Below are 19,757 nucleotides of genomic sequence, written 5' to 3'. Positions count from 1 at the left end.
AATCTTTTAGATGTTGATGTTTTATTGAAAATAGTAAAGTTTGAAGTCACTGTTATGGAGGTAAGCACCTGCTTTAGATGGGCTCTTGACCCTTGACTTCCTAACTTTAATTTTTCTCTGGCTGCTATTATTGTGTGTTTCTGAAGCACATTTGTTATAGCAAAAATTGCAAGAGAAATTCTGGTCAGATGAAATTGATTATTATTGATGATTCAGTTGCAGTTGTCAGATTCAAAGAGATTTACATTTTGCAGAGTATGATTTAGAATATTTTTGGTTTGGCAGATGCTTCTGCCAGTCACTGACCGTTACTTTTTTAACAATCTTTAACTGTTATTTTCATTAATGGTAACATTTGGCACACTGTGCTGCCAGATTTATTGTTGTAGATTAACAACAATGTGTGGGCCCAGTGAGGGATTCCTGGGGCTAAGTGAGGGCTGCCCATGCAAGGCCAGTGCTAAGGGGCCAACAGTTTGCCAATGAGCAAATTCTCAGGGGCCCTGCACAGGCAGCCTGCTTGGGGCCCTTATGCTAGCCCTAAGTGGGCCCGTAAAGGGCCAGTGTAGGCTTGTTTGCAGGGATGGTCTTGTGGTGTTTTTTTTTTGTTTGTTTGTTTGTTTATTATAGTGCAAGGAGGTGTGTTCAAATCCTGATCAGTGATTGTGCTGCATTTTGTGGAAAACAGCAGTTCTAGGCTAATAACAGTTTATGTTTTATGGGAAAAAACTAACATAACATAAAAATAACGATTATTTATAATAAACTTAACTTAAATGTTCGCTGTAATAACTGTCTTTTTGAATTTGGACCAAGCGCGTGCACATTATTAATGTCTTGACACTGCATCATCTTATTTTTCATCCCATCATACAGGGAAATTTCTCCTCTATTGTTACTCACTTGAAGACTCCTTACATGCTATTCATCTCCTCACCCAAGTCTCCATTCTCCAGTCTCGAGTTCTGTGTCCTCTTACAAGTACCGTGTGTTCGTCCTGCAAAGAAAGAAAGGAAAGTGTTTGTTATATATCCATCAGTGACTGTACACGTGTGTGTGTGTGTGTGTGTGTGTGTGTGTGGGGCAACCTGTCTGTTATCCTCCTGCTGCTTTGTCAATACAAACCAGTTCATCCATCTCCATATCCTTACTGCTGTGTTCAGTAAAGCTTGTCTTTAATTATACTTACCATCTCTCTGGTCTGTGTATCCTGACAGAAGACTAGACAACAACAAACAGCATAGTAGCATAAGTACTTCACAATCGGACCCATTTCAAGAGCTAGTGGATCTCCTTCGCTCACTCATCAATCCATCCACCACCACACCAGTCTCTGCACCAATCACTTCTTCGCGACCTGCCATAGTCGCAAGTCCAATGGCCAACCTGGCGCCCTACTCTGGCTCGGCAGAGTAGTGCAATGGATTCCTGCTACAATGCTTGCTGGCCTTGAGATTCAGCCACAGAGATTTTCCACAGAGAGAGCAAAGATCACTTTTATTATCTCCTTATTAACGGGAAGAGCACTGCAATGGGCAGAGACAATTTGGCAGCAATCTGGACCTGCTACACAGTCTGTGAATGATTTCATGACTTACTTCCAGGCAGTTTTCAGTAAGCCTGTTGGTGATACTTCCATTTGTGATCAACTTTATCATCTCAAACAAGGAAAACTGTCTGCTACTGATTATGCCCTTAAGTTTCCCACATTAGCAGCAGCAAGTGTATGGAATGAGAGCGCTCTACTCACCACCTACAGTCAAGGGCTCACACCATCTCTGTGGCTGCAGCTCGCTGCATACGATGATTCCTGCAGTCTTAAAGTTTATCCAGCTCTCCATCAGAGTCTGCCATCATATGTTCCACCTGCTCGTGCCAGCCAGAGTCATCCAATTCTCCAGAACCAATGAAGATTGAGTCAACACGATTATCTATGGCTGAACGCAGAAGAAGGCTGACCCAGGGGTTATGTCTATATTGCGGTGCTTCTGGGCATGTCATCCTTGAATGCCCCATCCATCCTCCACGCCCTTTGGTGAGTTTTGTTCAAGCAGACTGTGTCAGTTCTTCACCATTAACTACCAAATATTAATTTCTGTCCTATCCAGTCACCGCACTCATTGACTCTGGGTCAGTCGAGAACTTCATCTCCAGTGCCCTCTGCCGCCAGCTCAAATTACAGAAGATCCTGAATGAAAGACACTACAAAGCCCAATCCATAACTGGGAAGCCCTTAAATCATACCAAAATCCAGTTTCGAGTTGGACCACTTCTGTTGGGTGTACTGCTCTTCATTGGGATAACATCGTCCTACAGCGACCGAGGTTAAGCTCTCTTGGGAAACTGGTGAGATTAAAAAGTGGAGCGATCAATGTTTCTCTTCCTGCTTCCCCACATTAGCGCTCCACTCCTGGATAAAACCTCATCATGTGGTCATCAATTCTACATCCATAGAAAGGCCCACTCACCAGTTATCTGTGGATATTCCCAAATGCTACTCCCAGTTCCAAGATGACTTCTGTCCCAAGTGAGCTTCCTAACTACCACCTCACCGGCCATGGGACTGCGTGATTGATCTCCTTCCTGGTGAATCAGTACCCAGAGGCAAAATCTATCCATTAACCATCCCCAAGCATGAAGCCATGGAGGTGTATATTCAGAAGGCCTTACAACAGGGTTGCATCAGATCATCTACCTCCCCTGCAGCTTCCAGCTTCTTTTTCGTGGCCAAGAGGGACGGAGGCTTGCGGCCATGCATTGACTACCATGCCATCAACAAGATCACTGTCAAGTTCTGATACCCCCTTCCTCTCATCACTGCTCTGGAACATCTCCACAGAGCGAAGATCTACACCAAGTTGGACCTCAGCAGCGTGTACAACCTCATCCAGATTCGTGAGGGGGATGAGTGGAAGACGGCTTTTGTGACCCCTACTAGCCACTTTGATTACTCCGTTATGCCGTATGGCCTGGTCAGTGCCCCCTCCATATTCCAGGATTTAATTTATGAGGTGCTCTGAGAGTTTCTCCATAAATCTGTTCTGGTCTACATAGACGATATCCTGATCTGCACCCAGAGCCAGGCCGAACATCGCCGTCACGTGCGGAGGTCCTCCAAAAGCTCCGGGAATTTAATCTCTTTCTCAAGGCTGAAAAGTGTAAATTCCACCAGTCTGAAATCCAGTTACTTAGTTACATCGTCAACAAGACGGGAATATCTATGGACGAGAGGAAGGTGGAAGCTACTCACAACTGGTCCATTCCAAGATCCATCAAAGAACTAGAGAGATTCCTTGGATTCATTAACTTCTATCATCGTTTCATCCTTAACTACAGCTCCATCACCAATCCACTCACCTCTCTTCTCCATGGTAAGTCTGTGTCCTGGTCCTCTAAAGCTGAAGCTGCCTTCAGCACCCTGAAAGAAGCTTTCTGTTCTGTACCACTCATCCTGATCTAGATCCATTAATCGTGGAGGTAGACGCCTCTACCACCAGTGTAGGACCGGTGCATTCACAGCAGCAGGGGACACCTCCCAAACTCCATCCATATGCTTATTTTTCCTGCAAATTCAACCCGGCAGAGAGGAATTACAACATCCGTAACCGTGAGCTTCTGGCCATAAAATTAGCTCTGGAAGAATTGAGGCGCTGACTTGAAGGGGCTCAACATCTTTTCACAGTATGGACAGATCACAAAAACCTCCAATATCTCCATGATGCAAAACATCTAAACCCTCATCAGTCCTACTGGCCATTATTCTTCACCAGATTTGACTTCAAGATTGCCTATCATCCTGGTTCTAAGAATCAAAGAGCTGATGCACGATCACATACTCACACACTCGACGAGAACATCGAACATCCAGCATCTATCCTTGATTCCCGTCTCTTTGTGAGTCCTATCCAGTGGAATCCCGAGGAAGTCCAAGCCAGTGCCCCTGAGAATCCTCTGCCAGGTTACCCACCAGATCGTTAGTACATTCCACGCAACCAATATACGCAACTCATTCAAAATGCTCATTCCTCTGTTGGTACTGGTCACCCATGGGCCAATCAAACCCTCACTACTACAAGATCGTTTCTGTTGGCCCAATATTGCACATGATGTCAGAAGGTTCTTGAGTGGGTGTACGGATTGCGGCATCTTGAAGACACCTTGTCATATACCATCTGGCAAGCTTCTTCCTCTGTCCGTTTCAAATCGCCCTTAGTCACATCTAGGGGTGGATTTTATCACTTATCTCCCTGCATCCCAAGGTAACACTTGCATCCTGGTAATAAAGAACAAAGCATCCTGGCATCCTGTTGGATTGTTTATTCTAAATTGTGTTGTCTTGTTCCCTTTAAGGGATTACCCACTGCTATGGAGACTGCAGAGCTCCTTTTCAACCATGTCTTCAGATACTTTGGGATTCCCTTAAGACATCATGTCCGACAGGGGACATCAGTTCATTTTCAGAGTGTGAAGGGCATTCATGAAACTCCTAGATACGTTCTGGATACCACCCCCAAACCAATGGACAGACAGAAAGGAAGGTACAGGAAGTTGGCCGTTTCTTCCTAACCTTCTGCCATAACCACCAGAACTCCTGGAGCCAGTATCTAGCTTGGGCCGAGTACACACAAAACTCCCTTCGTCAGCGAGTCACAGGTCTTACTCCTGTGATGGAATTTTTAATTAATCATAACTAACATTTCTTTTTCCTTCCAGAAATAACATTTATATGCTTTTGAAACCTAAATGTCCTCAAACTTTATGCCTAAGTCAGTGTGTGTCTGAATCATGTCCAAAAATAAGAAAAGGGGAAATGAAACTTAGGGACAGCTAGACAACCATCTAAATACACTAACAAAATTATAAATGCAACACATTGACTAGTAAGTCAAACCTCAAATCACAGTTTGTGTTCTGCCCACTTAATTGATAGAAATGTGAGTCTAATACAGTCTATAGAAACTGTCTATTCCACGAATAGTGAGGTTTAACAATAAAAATAAAGGATCTAGAAAAAATCTGATCGTGATCAAACCAGAAATTCGCAAAATTACTGAACAAAAATAATTTCTAAAGCTAGGGCTACTAAACATTAGATCACTTACACCTAAGACGGTTATTATAAATTAAGTGATCACAGATAATAGTCTTGATGTAATTTGCCTTACTGAAACATGGCTTAAACCAAATTATTATTTCGGTCTTAATGAGTCTTGTGTGGCAACAATCTATACAGATATTCTTAACGTTACTCAGAAAACAAATTACAGATATAATTAATTTTAAATTCTTATGCTAAATGTTACACTCTCAGATATAAGTGAAAAGTCGCTACTATCACTTGCTTTAGCTACCATTTATAGACCTCCAGGGCCTTATGCTGATTTCCTAAAAGAGTTTGCAGACTTTCTCTCAGACCTATTGGTCAACGTTGATAAAGCGCTGATTGTTGGAGATTTTAACATTTATGTAGACAATACAAATGATGCATTAGGGGCTGCGTTAACAGATTTAATAAACTCTTTTGGGGTCAAACAAAATGTCACTGGACCCACTCACGTTTTAAACATACTCTAGATTTAATTATATCACATGGAATCAATCCTACTGATATAAAAATTCTACCGCAAAGTGATGTCTCTTATCACTACCTTGTAACTTGCATACTGATGATATTTGTCAAATTGCACCGTGATATCGACTAGGCAGAACAATTCTCCGGACAACTATAGATAAATTCACAAATAAACTGCCTGATCTGTCTCAGCTGCTCATCGTACCTAAACACACAAATGATCTCGAGGTAACGACTAGCAGTATGTGCACCGATACTGTTGCACCGATGAGATTTAAAAAGGTTAGAGAGAAAAATACTGTACCTTGGTACAACGGTATTACTCATGCTATCCAAAGAGAAACTCGTAATCTAGAACACAAATGGAGACACTCGTTTGGAGGTCTTCGGAATCGCGTGGAAAGTCCCGTTATAGAAAGACTCTAAAAGCAGCGAGGGCGGAGCATCTCCGCAAACTCATAGAAAACAACCAAAACAATCCAAGGTTCTTGTTTAGTACAGTGGCTATATTAACATATAAACAGAGATCACCTGAACAAAACATTTCATTGCAGTTTAGTAGTGATGACTTTATGAATTTCTTTACTGAGAAAATCGAAAGTATCAGAAATACAATTGTAAATGTACAATCTTTTTTTTATGATTCAGCCTCAATTATCACCCCTCACGAACAGTTGCAGTGCTTTACAACTATAGGACAGGAAGAGCTAAATAAACTTATCACTGCGTCTAAACCAACAACATGTTTATTAGATCCAATACCCACTAAACTACTGAAAGAACTGTTACCTGTAGCAGAAGAGCCTCTTCTCAATATTATCAACTCGTCTTTATCTCTAGGTTATGTCCCAAGACCGTTCAAGCTAGCAGTTATTAAGCCTCTCATTAAGAATCCACAATCAGATCCAAATGTATTGCCAAATTACAGACCCATTTCAAATCTTCCATTTATGTCTAAAATACTAGAAAAAGGGGTTGTCGGTCCAATTGTGCTCCTTCTTGCAAAAAAACGCTATCTATGAAAAATTTAAGTCAGGATTCAGATCTCATCATAGCACAGAAACTGCGCTCGTTAAAATTACAAACAATTTCTAGCTTCTGACCATGGCTGTATCTCAATACTAGTGTTACTTGATCTCAGTGCTGCGTTCGACACTATAGATCATAAAATACTCCTAGATCGACTACAAAATTATACTGGTATACAAGGCCAGGCATTACGGTGGTTTAGGTCGTACCTATCAGACCATCACAATTTTGTTTATTTAAACGGGGAAAAATCTAAGATAACGATAGTAAACTATGGAGTGCTGCAAGGATCTGTGTTAGGCCCTCTGCAATTTTCAATATACATGCTGCCACTCGGCAATATTATAAGAAAACATGGAATTAGTTTCCACTGCTATGCCGATGATACTGAGTTATAAATTTCAACACAACCAGATGAAATCTCTAAATTATCCAATCTGACAGAGTGTGTTAAAGAAGTAAAACATTGGATGACTAGTAATTTTCTTCTATTAAATTCAGATAAGACTGAAGTATTACTTATTGGGCCAAAAACCTGTACACAGAATCTTTCAGACTACAATCTGCATTTAGAAGGATGTACTGTTACTCCATGCTTGACAGTTAAAGACCTGGGTGTTATATTAGACAGAAACTTGTCCTTTGAAAATCATATTTCATATGTTACAAAAACAGAAATCTTCCACCTTAGAAACATTGCTAAGATACGGAATATGTTATCTATTTCTGATGCAGAAAAGTTAGTTCATGCTTTCATGACGTCTCGACTAGATTACTGTAATGCATTATTAGCTGGTTGTCCTGTTTCCTCAATAAATAACCTACAATTAGTACAAAATGCAGCTGCTAGAGTTCTTACCAGGTCAAGAAAATATGATCATATAACACCAATTTTATCATCTCTACACTGGTTACCCATTAAGTTCCGTATCGATTATAAAGTATTGCTAATGACCTATATGGGGGGCGTGTGGCCCAGATCATTGTAGCGATTATGGGCCATACTCTGTACTGGACAATTGTAAGTATTTAAGCCTGCTATATTCAAGGCAATATATATATATATATATATATATATATATATATATATATATATATATATATATATATATATATATAAATATAAATTTTTTTTTTTTTTTTTTTTTTTTTTTTCCCTGAATAACAGTTTATTTAAAAAATATATGTAACGTTATAGGGCGGTCAACTATTGTTTATTTTGGCGTGATCTCCATGGTAACAGCAGCTTTTCTGGTTGGTGGATGAGGTTCACGTGATGCGTCTGTTAAAATTTCTCCCGCTGAAGGGTGAAGAAGACGTCTGTCGGACAAACGCTGTTCTAGGTAAGTGCAGTTATGTTGTGTACAACCAACATTAGATGTTAGATGTTAGATGTTTTGAATCAATATTTGGCCTTTTAGAAGGAATTGAACTTAACAAAATTAACAAAAAGTCGCCAAATGCGGTTAAAACTCGACCGTTGCTGATAACGCAGGTTATTTTGGCAAGTTATGATTCATGAATTCCATCACTCTTTATGTAACGGCTACCTTTAAAAATAGAATAACAATCCATTTTTTGGCGCTTTTTTAAATACATGAAACTCGGATGCCACTTTGTTCTTTATTGAAGTGAACTTTTACACATATGGTAGCTGATTCACTGCCCCTTGAACTTGAGAACGCGAGTATGAGGATTGACGCAACCGGGGTGCGATAGACCGGCCTGCGGGATGTCCGAGGCTTCCTGTTCGGTGCGTGGAACAACGTAATGTTGTTAAAATGATAGGAAAAATCACAGCGAAATCAGCAACAGTAATTGACTTTTTGAGCTGAAAGTGATTCAAAGGTTGTATAATCAGATTTAATTATATCTAAATCTAATCTGTGACTTTGATAATCAGGACAGGCCTATGTCTGATATTTTTGTTTTAGCTAGTAGACATTCTTAAAACAATAAGAAAGCAATTTGTTATTTTGTAAGCATTTTGCATCAGTCATGTAGAATCAAATCTGGATTAATCATTGTTTCACTTAAACAAGGACATGTTTTTGGTATTTGTAGGAGGTTATTGTTAGTTTACATTAACCAATGCAATAAGAAAGCAACTGTTTAAGACAGACCAGTACATTTTGAAATTAAATGCACTTTGTTGAGGTGGAAATAAGATTTTATGCTTTGAATGTGTTACATTATCAGTACTTCAACAATGCATTTTTCCATATCTCAACATTTATAAAGTTTTTGTTAACTAAAATGGTCTTATTTGTCATAATACTGTTGTCAAACTCTGACAAGCCAGTTAGTCATTCAATAGTGCCACATTATTGGCAGTCATTTCCTGTAAAAAGTGTAACCAAAGCAACCTTATTTTTAGTTTGTTACCTACATTTATTTACAGTAGATTGATGAATGTTTGTATATGAGCAATATCACACTCGTAGCCGTGCTATCAGCACGCTGTGATTCGTCTGTAGGCACGAGGCCGCAGGTAATCACAGCGTGCTGATATACAGCCATATCGCACGGCTACGAGTGTGATATTGCGTTTATACAACAGTTCGACGGCACGAGTGTGTAAATAAATAAGAACAACAACGGAGTGTCTTTAAAACCCTCTTTTGTGCAGCACTACTTCCTTCCGCCACGGATTCAAATCTCAGGTTGTCAGTTGGAACAAGCCTCCGTTACTAATTCTAAAACGTCACTTTAGAACTAGTAACGAAGGAACGTTTCAAAACTCAAGTTGTCAGTTGAACCAAGCCTCCGTTACTAATTCTAAAACGTCACTTTAGAACTAGTAACAAAGGAACGTTGAGTCGCTTCATTGAAACATTGAATTTTGTACAGTATTAGAGAGCGAGAGAGAGAGAGAGAGAATTTTGGTAAAGTTGGTTTTATATTCGCACATTCGGACTTCTGATAAATTCAGACTTTCCAATAAATGTGCAATAAATTAATGTTTGCGAATTATAAGCAGCGACATGATATTGACAACCAACGATTGTCAACTTACAACATTTTTCAGTCGATCAAAATAGGCAAGTATTGTTTTAATGGCATATTTACTTGTGAATGTCCACTGAATGTCCAATGTAGTGTGATTAACAAGGCTATTGAAAACGGATGTCCGAATGTGCGAATATAAAACCAACTTTACCGAAGTAGAGAGAGAGAGTAGGCTATTACCTGTGTCTGGTATATTGCATTCATTCTTCAAGTCAATGTCCATAATATTATATCCTTTATACAAGTCCGTTTGAATGTCCGCTGAGGAAAGCGATCTAAAGTTCCTTTCAATTTAAAAGTCTCTTGTGCTTCACTGTAGGGCTGCAACAAACGATTATTTTGATAATCGATTAATCTATCGATTATTAGAACGATTAATCGACTAATCATCGATTATTGCACTGATTAATCAGTAAGCTTTGTTCGATTATTCTACTTTAGCAATTAGTTAAAATATTGAGTTATACTGTAAGTTACTTTAACTAGTAAATAAAACAAGGAAATCACTTCAGCTTTTAAAATTGTATTTTTAATAATTTTCAAGCCAACTGAATAGACCAATATTCTTCAAGTTAAAAAAAATAATGTAATTATGTGGGGTTTTTTTTTGAAAAATGAAACAACAACATACATACACACACATATTATATTATATATATATATATATACACACACACACACACACACACACAAACTATCGAGTTTATGGTCATTGAATGGCTTTCCTGAGGTAAATGTTAGATTTTGTGTGATACTAGTGATATATTTTTGATGTTCATTCATGTTTATTTCGCGCTGTAATAGAGAGGAATAGGTTCACATGCCGCTTGAACCGAGGTGTTACAGCGATCTGCCACACAACGTTAAACAGCGTCACCACACCACAAGTATTGTTTGAATCCCGTAGTAATATTGACTGAATTTAAAAGCTTAGACTTAGTTTTATATCAAAAGTAACCTGATCTGTCGGTGCGTTGTCTGTGTCCTCTTTGCTCTGCGATGCATCTTTCACTGTGTGAGAAAATGAACGTGTGGCGTGAGAACAGTGAGTCTGAATGAGAGTTGGTGGCCCTGCATGACAGTATTCTGTAGTAATGCTAAACGTTATGTTTGTTATGTTTATGCTGTATTAATCTCCCACATTTCACGGGTTCGACTTCGTTTGCACTATGCTCTCCAAAGCGCTGACTTCTTTTATTGGATTGGATCCGGGAGGGCTGCATTACAGTATTGCGCTACAGCGCCCCACTGGTTACACCGCGTTATTGCAGGCCCTTCAAATAGGTCGTATGAGATCAAGAGACTATTCGACGACAAAAATATTTGTCGACAATTTTTTATTGTCGACGTTGTCGATAATGTCGACTAATTGTTTCAGCCCTACTTCACTGACTCATTCTCCTGTAAAGTGTTGCCGCCATCTAATGGCATATTAATGTAATGTTCACTCAATCCATATTACTTAATGGACAGATTTATATAAAATAATATTTATTGAACAACAAATAAGCACAATTGTTCAGTTCAGTCAAACATAAAGCACTAGTTATTAAAAAAATAAAAAATTAGGTCACCATTTACGCTTATATGTGGGTTTTACAAATATTTAACGAATGAAAAGGATTTTAAAGAGCTTGTGACAAAACCTCCTAACTCCATAGGATCCTCAAACTGTCAATCAAGCCTCATTAATCTGCCTCACCTCCTGAATGAAGTGCGCACGCAGTTTGGACATCTCCTCTGTGCAATGCAAAGGTAAATAAAGATCTGATGTTTGAAAAAAAAAAAAAAAAATTGTAAAGCGTTTTCGTTACTAAAAAAAACATATGTTTATAAAGTTTAATGTTTTACGTATTTGAAGAGCGGAGAAGAGTCTGATATGTCCCGTCTAGTTGTAGCCAATATGCTATATAAGGATGTAACGTAACGTTTATTATTATCAAATTTAATATAGCACAATTTGACTTGCTCTGGAAGAAATAATAGATTAATAAGACCAAAGATTGCCCATTCTATGTACTGAAATTGAATTATGTCTCTTGTTTAAACACTATAAGAGCCAGCGGCAAATCCCAGAGGCACTGGCCAAGATGAAGCTGTTCTCAGCGGTTACAGAAGCACTGAACGGCCGCTGACGCACTCGAGCTCACATCTCCGAAAACGTCAAAACAAATTGTAAAATAGGTGCTGTTATTAAATATGAGTCACATATTTCAGGTCTAAACAACTACATTCTCGCCTAAAAAAATTTTAAAACTACAGTTCGTGGTACAAGAAGTAGTATTTGTAAAAATTACGGTTGATTTGATCGGCCGCCATGACAGTCACTTCAAGCGGAGTGATACAAACGGTGAAAAGGCAGTAGGAGTGCTGTTATCACTGAAATATCGCATGGCTACGAGTGTGATATTGCGTTTATACAACAGTTCGACGGCACGAGTGTGTAAATAAATAAGAACAACAACGGAGTATCTTTAAAACCCTCTTTTGTGCAGCACTACTTCCTTCCGCCACGGATTCAAATCTCAAGTTGTCAGTTGGACCAAGCCTCCGTTACTAATTCTAAAACGTCACTTCAGAACTAGTAACGAAGGAACGTTTCAAAACTCAAGTTGTCAGTTGAACCAAGCCTCCATTACTAACTCTAAAACGTCACTTTAGAACTAGTAACAAAGGAACGTTGAGTCGCTTCATTGAAACACATTGAATTTTGTACAGTATTAGAGAGCGAGAGAGAGCGAGAGAGAGCGAGAGAGAGCGAGAGAGAGAGAGAGAGAGAGAGAGAGAGTAGGCTATTACCTGTGTCTGGTATATTGCATTACATTCATTCTTAAAGTCGATGTCCATAATATTATATCCTTTATACAAGTCCGTTTGAATGTCCGCTGAGGAAAGCGATCTTTGTATTTGTCTTTTACAGCTTTGGGAATTTTCCATAACATCCATTACACCACAGCGCTAAAACAACTTCCTTTTGCAAAAGTTCCTTTCAATTTAAAAGTCTCTTGTGCTTCACTGACTCATTCTCCTGTAAAGTGTTGCCGCCATCTAATGGCGTATTAATGTAATGTTCACTCAATCCATATTACTTATTGGACATATTTATATAAAATAAATAATATTTATTGAACAACAAATAAGCACAATTGTACAGTTCAGTCAAACATAAAGCACTAGTTATTAAAAAAAAAAAAAATAGGTCACCATTTACGCTTGTATGTGGGTTTTACAAATATTTAACGAATGAAAAGGATTTTAAAGAGCTTGTGACAAAACCTCCTAACTCCATTGGATCCTCAAACTGTCAATCAAACCTCATTAATCCGCCTCAGCTCGTGAATGAAGTGCGCACGCAGTTTGGACATATCCTCTGTGCAATGCAAAGGTAAATAAAGATCTGATGTTTGGAAAAAAAATGTAAAGCGTTTTCTTTACTCAAAAACCATATGTTTATAAAGTTTAATGTTTTATGTATTTGAAGAGCGGAGAAGAGTCTGATATGTCCCGTCTAGTTGTAGCCAATATGCTATATAAGGATGTAACGTAACGTTTATTATTATCAAATTTAATATAGCACAATTCGACTTGCTCTGGAACAAATAATAGATTAATAAGACCAAAGATTGCCCGTTCTATGTACTGAAATTGAATTATGTCTCTTGTTTAACCACTATAAGAGCCAGCGGCAAATCCCCGAGGCACTGGCCGAGATGAAGCTGTTCTCTGTGGTTACAGAAGCACTGAACGGCCGCTGACGCACTCGAGCTCGCATCTCCGAAAACGTCAAAACAAATTGTAAAATAGGCGCTGTTATTAAATATGAGTCACATATTTCAGGTCTAAACAACTACATTCTCACCTAAAAAACTATTAAAACTACAGTTCGTGGTACAAGAAGTAGTATTTGTAACAATTACGGTTGATTTGATCGGCCGCCATGATGGTCACTTCAAGCGGAGTGATACAAATGGTGAAAAGGCAGTAGGAGTGCTGTTATCACTGAAATATCGCATGGCTATCAGCCAATCAGATTCGAAAACCAGACAGAACTGTTGTATAAATGTATTTATTAATTTTGTATTATTATTTTGCCTTTTAGCTGCTGTGAGAAAAAATCATCTGACACAACAAGCTACCGATCAGGAGATAGAAGCAAATATACAAAGATGGCTTCAGCTTTCTCCTGATAGAGATGGAGACTAACATATGGCTGAGAAGTGGTACCAATAATAAAACCTGTATTGGCCCAGTTCAGGGCCAGTTAAGGGTGATTAACTGGCTGAAATTCAGGCCGGTTATGGCCCATGTATGACCCTTGTCTTTAATCCAGTTCTGGGCCACTTCAGGGCTGTCGTTCTTTGCGGTACTTGGGCCGAGGGAAACGTGATCGTGTGGCCCGGAGCTGGGCCAGAAAACATTTGCTATGTGGGATCCAAATGTGGTTTTAAATCCGATACATATCCGATCTCTGGACATGCGACCTACATCTAAACACGCACATTCGCTTCTCATTGGAATTCCAAGCCATCACACAGCGAGGGTTTGCTCACTAAAAGGAAGCTTTAATGTTGTATAATGAAGCAGACGTTCCTGTATGCACTCACACAAAAAATTTGCAGCTTTATTATTGAGGTGGGAACTTTATATGTCTATGTAACCCGTGCGGCTCGCTTATGCCCAGCGTGATGTGCAGCCAGCAACACCAGGTATTAAAACTTGGGCTGCGTGGTGTTACATTGTGTGGATGCAGAAACAGACACGGGACAGCAGGCAGCAGATTCACTGGATCTTTTTACTGTATAACAGAGACATAAGCAGCCTCAGATTGAGTAGCCCTTATAACACTCTCTCAATCACATGTGATACATCACCCAGCCCTAGTGACCATGCATCACTTAAAGGAGAAGCGCACCTTTAGATCAGGTATCATAAAACGTATAAAAGAACAATTTTGTGTGAATAACAATATTTACTAGTATACTTTGTATACCCGTTACACTCACCCCCCAGAATTTACACAAAATTTCACAGAGTATAACAAAAACAAGAGCACAGGTCTTGAGAATGACTTGGTCTACACTCCAGAAAAAAAAAAACAGTGAAGACTATCAACATGAAAAGTTACCCAACTAAGGGATACAAATATGAAAGAAGTTGGCCAAGCCACTACACATGTTGTAGGCATACCAAAGTGCCTTTTGCACTTTGAAAAACTCAGACCATTTGCTTAAACAGAATACACATGAGAAAATACAATACATTACACAGCAGTATCAGAGAGCAATGCAATACACAGATTCAAACATGAATAACAGGAGAAATGGACTCCACACCAAGTAAGGTCTCAAGTTGAACCATTAACTCAATCAGCCTACGAACAGGCTTAATTACTCTACCAAGCCTGATAATGTAACGATTGTCAGGGTTATTGTCAACCGTAGGATCGTGCAAATCTGTAGAAACAGGGACAGTAGGTGAAAAAGCACTTGCTACAGTGTCAGGGTCAACAACAGATAAATCAGCTTGTGCTTCAGAAACATCTGAAAAGAATGAGATGAGACCCAAGAAGCTGTACAATCATCATCACACACAGCCATGTGAGAAATGACAGATAGAGACTCTGCATGTGACAAACCATTAGTGACAGGTATTGTTGACTCAGTTACATCACATGAGCAATTCCAGCGTTATGGACGTGACATTTGAGGTCAAAACTTGAAATATAAATTCTCATAGAATGTATTCATTATCAATATATTGAACCATCTCTTTATATTTTCTTAAAACCCTAATCATAGAATTCAGGCATCAGAAAAATATCAGTCTGTACACGTGTTTTATATTTTAGAAGAGGAAAATAAATATGCGTTACGGACGTGACAAAAAAATATGCAGATTTTGGGTGACAACATACTTTGAAGAAATTCTGCGAATTAAAATGCACAACCCAAAAGAAATAATACCAACTGAAAGGATAAGGGTTGGCTCTCTATAGAACATAAATTATTTATTTTTGTTTATTTTTTGTTTTTGCATTTATGAGGAAAAAGCATCGTTACGGACGTGACAGATCTGAAATCGGCACTTGCCTGACTGTGGAAAATCAGATAAAATGCTTTAAAAACTTTAACAGAGACCTATTTGTCGGTCTCTGCTGGATATTTAAACCAACAAACTTTTACCTTTGAGACATCAGTACGGTAAGGATCCACAATTAATCAAATTAACACTGAAATCACTGTGTTATAGATTAGCCTATGTTCACGCGGATCTCTCGTGCTGTTAAATGCGTGTGCATGTTCAAAACTCATTCGGACATGATACTGCTTGCTAATGTGGTGTTTACTTTAGACCCCGGAACATATAAAATTTCTAAGATACATCAGCAGCTATTAAATATCATATCATTAAGTTCCGGAGATCGCCGGTTTCCTCTCAGTCCACGGTTAGATTAATTGAGACATTGTCCGATTGTATAAGTGTGTAGGCCTGTGTCTATATAGGACAAACCGTGTGGAGAATGGTATGCAAAACACAAACGTGTGTCACAATGATCGCAATATTATGTTTTGTGTCAAAATGATCGTACTGTTTATACCCATTTTGCGTGGCTGAATGCGCAATCTTGAGTAAAAATAACTGCGTTATGTTTGTCAAAATAATTGCAATATTAGCCAATGCATTGTAAGAATAACCGACATGTTATACATTGTCTCAAAATCAAAATTAATACTTCATTTCATTTATGCATGATTTACTGAGTTTAATAATGGGTGGCATTTGGATGTTATGAAGATTAAGAAGAAGCAGTAAAACTATGTGTGAAAGTCCAAAAAAAGGTGAGCATAAAGTGCACTGCAAAGAATATTTTAATTTATTGTTTACTGTGAACATGTTTAATAAATAATTGAAAAAAATAAAATTGACTTTTTTTTCTACAAAGGTCAACATTTCTAACTGAATATTATTGACCATTCTGTAGCAACAAGAGCTCTGTAAAACAGATGTCCAGGAAAGGTAAGCATACAGTATATATTAATTGCTTATTATGAACATGAATCATTATGAATAAGATTTATTAAAAAATATGTAAATTAATTGTAGGCAGAATCTTTACTTTTTACATGTTACTAAATATTGTAAAGATGTTTAAATTATCAAATATGAACGCAGTTAAAACATGAATCAAGGGAAAATAACAAACAATGCAAAATATCAAATTAATGAGAACAAATGTGATTAATTAGATGACTTCTGTTTGTTTTTTTTCCTCTCTATTCTGCAAAGACTGCCTCTTCAAAGTGATACCTCCCTCTGTTGTCTACTTTTGGGTTGAAAGTATTAATCACTTGGTCAGGTGTCACCCAAGCTTTATCTTCCATCACAGGTAAGATGTAGACAAATCCAGCACTGTCGTTCCTTCTTAAGAACCTTATTTCCACTGCCTCCTGGTCTCGGTTGTTAACAAGTCCGACAAACTGTCTGAATGATTTGTTTGCCTTGAACTGGACCAAGACACAGTCTCCAGTTTTAATTGATCTCCAGTTGTTCTTTGCAGCTGCTGACTGGAGCTCAGAGGACTGGTGTCCAGAACTTGTGTCAGCAGATGTGATTTCTGGAAGCAGAAATGTATGGACACCTGACTGTTCTGCCTTGGAGTAGATTTTATGTCGCACTTCTCCCCATGAGACTGGCTCAATGTGATGGACTGACTGAGTGCCCGAAACAGGTGTGGTACTGGACCCATCTATCAATCAGCCTATGATGCTCTATAAAATCTGTGATTTCAGTGGATGCAATCAGTTTGATTTTAGTGTTTGGGCAACTTTTCCTTGCAGAATCTACAAATGAAGCAGCATCCGTCACAAGGATAGCCTGTCTGCTGAGGACATCAGTGTTAACAGCACGTTTCACTGTTGCTCCCACACCATCCACTGCACCTTTGCCGTGGCTTGTGGCAAAGAAGTGCCACTGTACTCTTAAAGATGGAAACAGCTCCTTGAATGTGGTTGACAGGAAACACCAGATGAACTTGTTTTTAAACTGAGAGGCAGCTCCATCACTAAATATGTGCATCACTCTCATTGCAGGATGTTTCTCTTGAATGTCTTCCACAATCTTTGTGAGAAATGCTGCCACAGACCTCTTGTCGTGTTCCAGGCTGTCACTCACTATGGCATATGACTCTGGATCTCCATCAGACCACAGAACAGAGGGAAACACTGTGACCTGCCTTTGATGCCAGTGTGCTGACTGGATCTGATCCTGGTAAGCAGCGGTGTAGTTTTCGGCAAAATCTACCTGCAGCACCTACAGTTTCCTTGTCTGATTTTGCTTGTAATTTTTTGGCCTGGAAAAATGTGCTTTGTTTTCTCTTAACAAAACAGTGATGCAGAAATTTTGTAGCAGCTGCCTTGAGAAAACCAAGTACATCACCTAGTGTGCCACTCCTCTGGACCTTATTCGGCAGCCCTCCTGTTGCTTGCCATGTGTACCAGGTCACATTCATTTGTTTTTCTTCCTCTGGGATATTACTGAGGACATGCATTTCCAGCAGCTTGCCATTCATGCATTCAGCACACTGACCTAACATACAGTGGGGACTGTCTGGATTGCAGGCCACAGCTTCAACAAAATTCTGTGTGCTCTGGAATGCTTGCCTTGGAATAATATGTTGTACACAATCCAGGGCCAACTTAATGTTTTCATGGTAACGGCAAAGACAAACATTTCTTGGAGTATCTGAACACCGGAGTACATGAGATGGTCGAAGCTCAGCAAATTTAGATTTCCCAATTATAGACTCTGGATGTTCAATCTTGAAGCAGCGGTAGGCCTCTAGAATAGACATTGTTAAATGCCGTTTCTGGATTTTCTTTTTTACTCGTCCCTCTCTGACTGTGACCACATCCCTCATCCCTGGTGCTTGCCTTGAGATGTCATCTCTCTCATAGAACTCCCTGACTTTATCATATGTAGTAGTTGTGCTGGTCATACTATTCATTTTCTTTTTTTCTGGAAGAAGGCACAGTGATGTTGCGATTTTTTTTTTTTTTTTTATTACTGTACATTTTTTTTCAAGGGCTGCTAGGTAAAGCTTGAAGTGCTCTTTTTACTGCCTTGCTCAGAGACTGTCTTGATTTATATGGTGAATTCTGTGGACAGAATTCCGGGAGTTGACTCCTGGAAAGCGGGAATCTGTGACTTCTTCAGCAAACGCCTTTTTTCTGTATTAGTCTTGCAAGCTTCCTGACTCTTTCTGCTTCTTGTTTTGATTGTGTTTCTTTCTTTCTTTGTCTTTCTGCTTTTTTTCTGTTCCTTTCCTGTTCCTTGAAATTTTCATTATCCCTCTTCCTCTCTCGGAATGCCCTTTGTCTTTCAGCATTATTTTTTGCCATTGCGTACTGTAGGATGAGATGTATATGTAAATTAATTTTATTGTTGTTTCTTTGTTATTGTATTTGTTATTACTGGTTCATTTTTGTTGTTGTATTGTTAATTACTGTTATTAACATTGATATTTTGTAATAAAAAATAGTTAAAACTGACTAAGCTGATTCTTTCATGGCCATAGTGTGTTCGGTGTAACCAGCATTTATTCAGACACCTTATAGTTTAAAAATGGTAAAATATGACGAGAATTTTTTCTGTGTCAGAAAAAAATTAATCGTAATTATGTCAGATAACACTTAAGCAAAACATAGTCAGGTCAAAGTGTCTGAATAATTTTTGGTTCCCAAATGTTTAACAATTTTACTGGTAGTCCACTGTATGAAGAATTTTTTTAGGTGTAATGTGTCACAATTTACTTTATTTTGCTATCCTCACTTACATAAATTAACTATAGTGTCCTGCAATAATTATGTATATATATATATATATATATATATATATATATATATATATATATAGTATTTTATACCCTATTCTCTAAATTAAAGTGTATATACATGTAAATATGAAATTACTTACCAATTACTGCAAATAAAGTAGAGATTTCTCTAGAAATAGATCTACAATCACCTCAGAAATAACTCCTCTTGGCCACAGAGGGCGCGCGCGGGAAGGAAAGTGAGGGAAAACTCGTCATCACGTGAGGTAGGAAGTACGCAATCAGCTGAATAAACATTTGCGCACGCCTGTTCAT

The 19,757-nt window shown here is 38.6% G+C and overlaps 1 long non-coding RNA gene across 2 annotated transcripts; it reads left to right on the top strand.

Moving 5' to 3' along the window:
• Positions 1-13,603: 13,603 nt before the first annotated feature.
• On the top strand, positions 13,604-19,279 carry LOC125280614. Of its 2 annotated transcripts, XR_007187666.1 has the most exons (6): positions 13,604-16,449; positions 16,554-16,627; positions 16,898-16,997; positions 17,169-17,339; positions 17,449-17,878; positions 17,998-19,279. It is a non-coding gene; the product is annotated as an uncharacterized LOC125280614 (long non-coding RNA). The 2 variants fall into 2 exon arrangements; XR_007187665.1 differs by having other exon boundaries at positions 13,604-16,627.
• The last annotated feature ends 478 nt before the right edge of the window (positions 19,280-19,757 follow it).

This window comes from Megalobrama amblycephala, linkage group LG12 (assembly GCF_018812025.1).
Source record: "Megalobrama amblycephala isolate DHTTF-2021 linkage group LG12, ASM1881202v1, whole genome shotgun sequence".
NCBI classification, from domain to species: Eukaryota; Metazoa; Chordata; class Actinopteri; order Cypriniformes; family Xenocyprididae; genus Megalobrama; species Megalobrama amblycephala.
The sequence above is the reverse complement of the archived record's forward strand: the minus strand, read 5'-3'. Positions and strand labels throughout refer to the sequence as shown.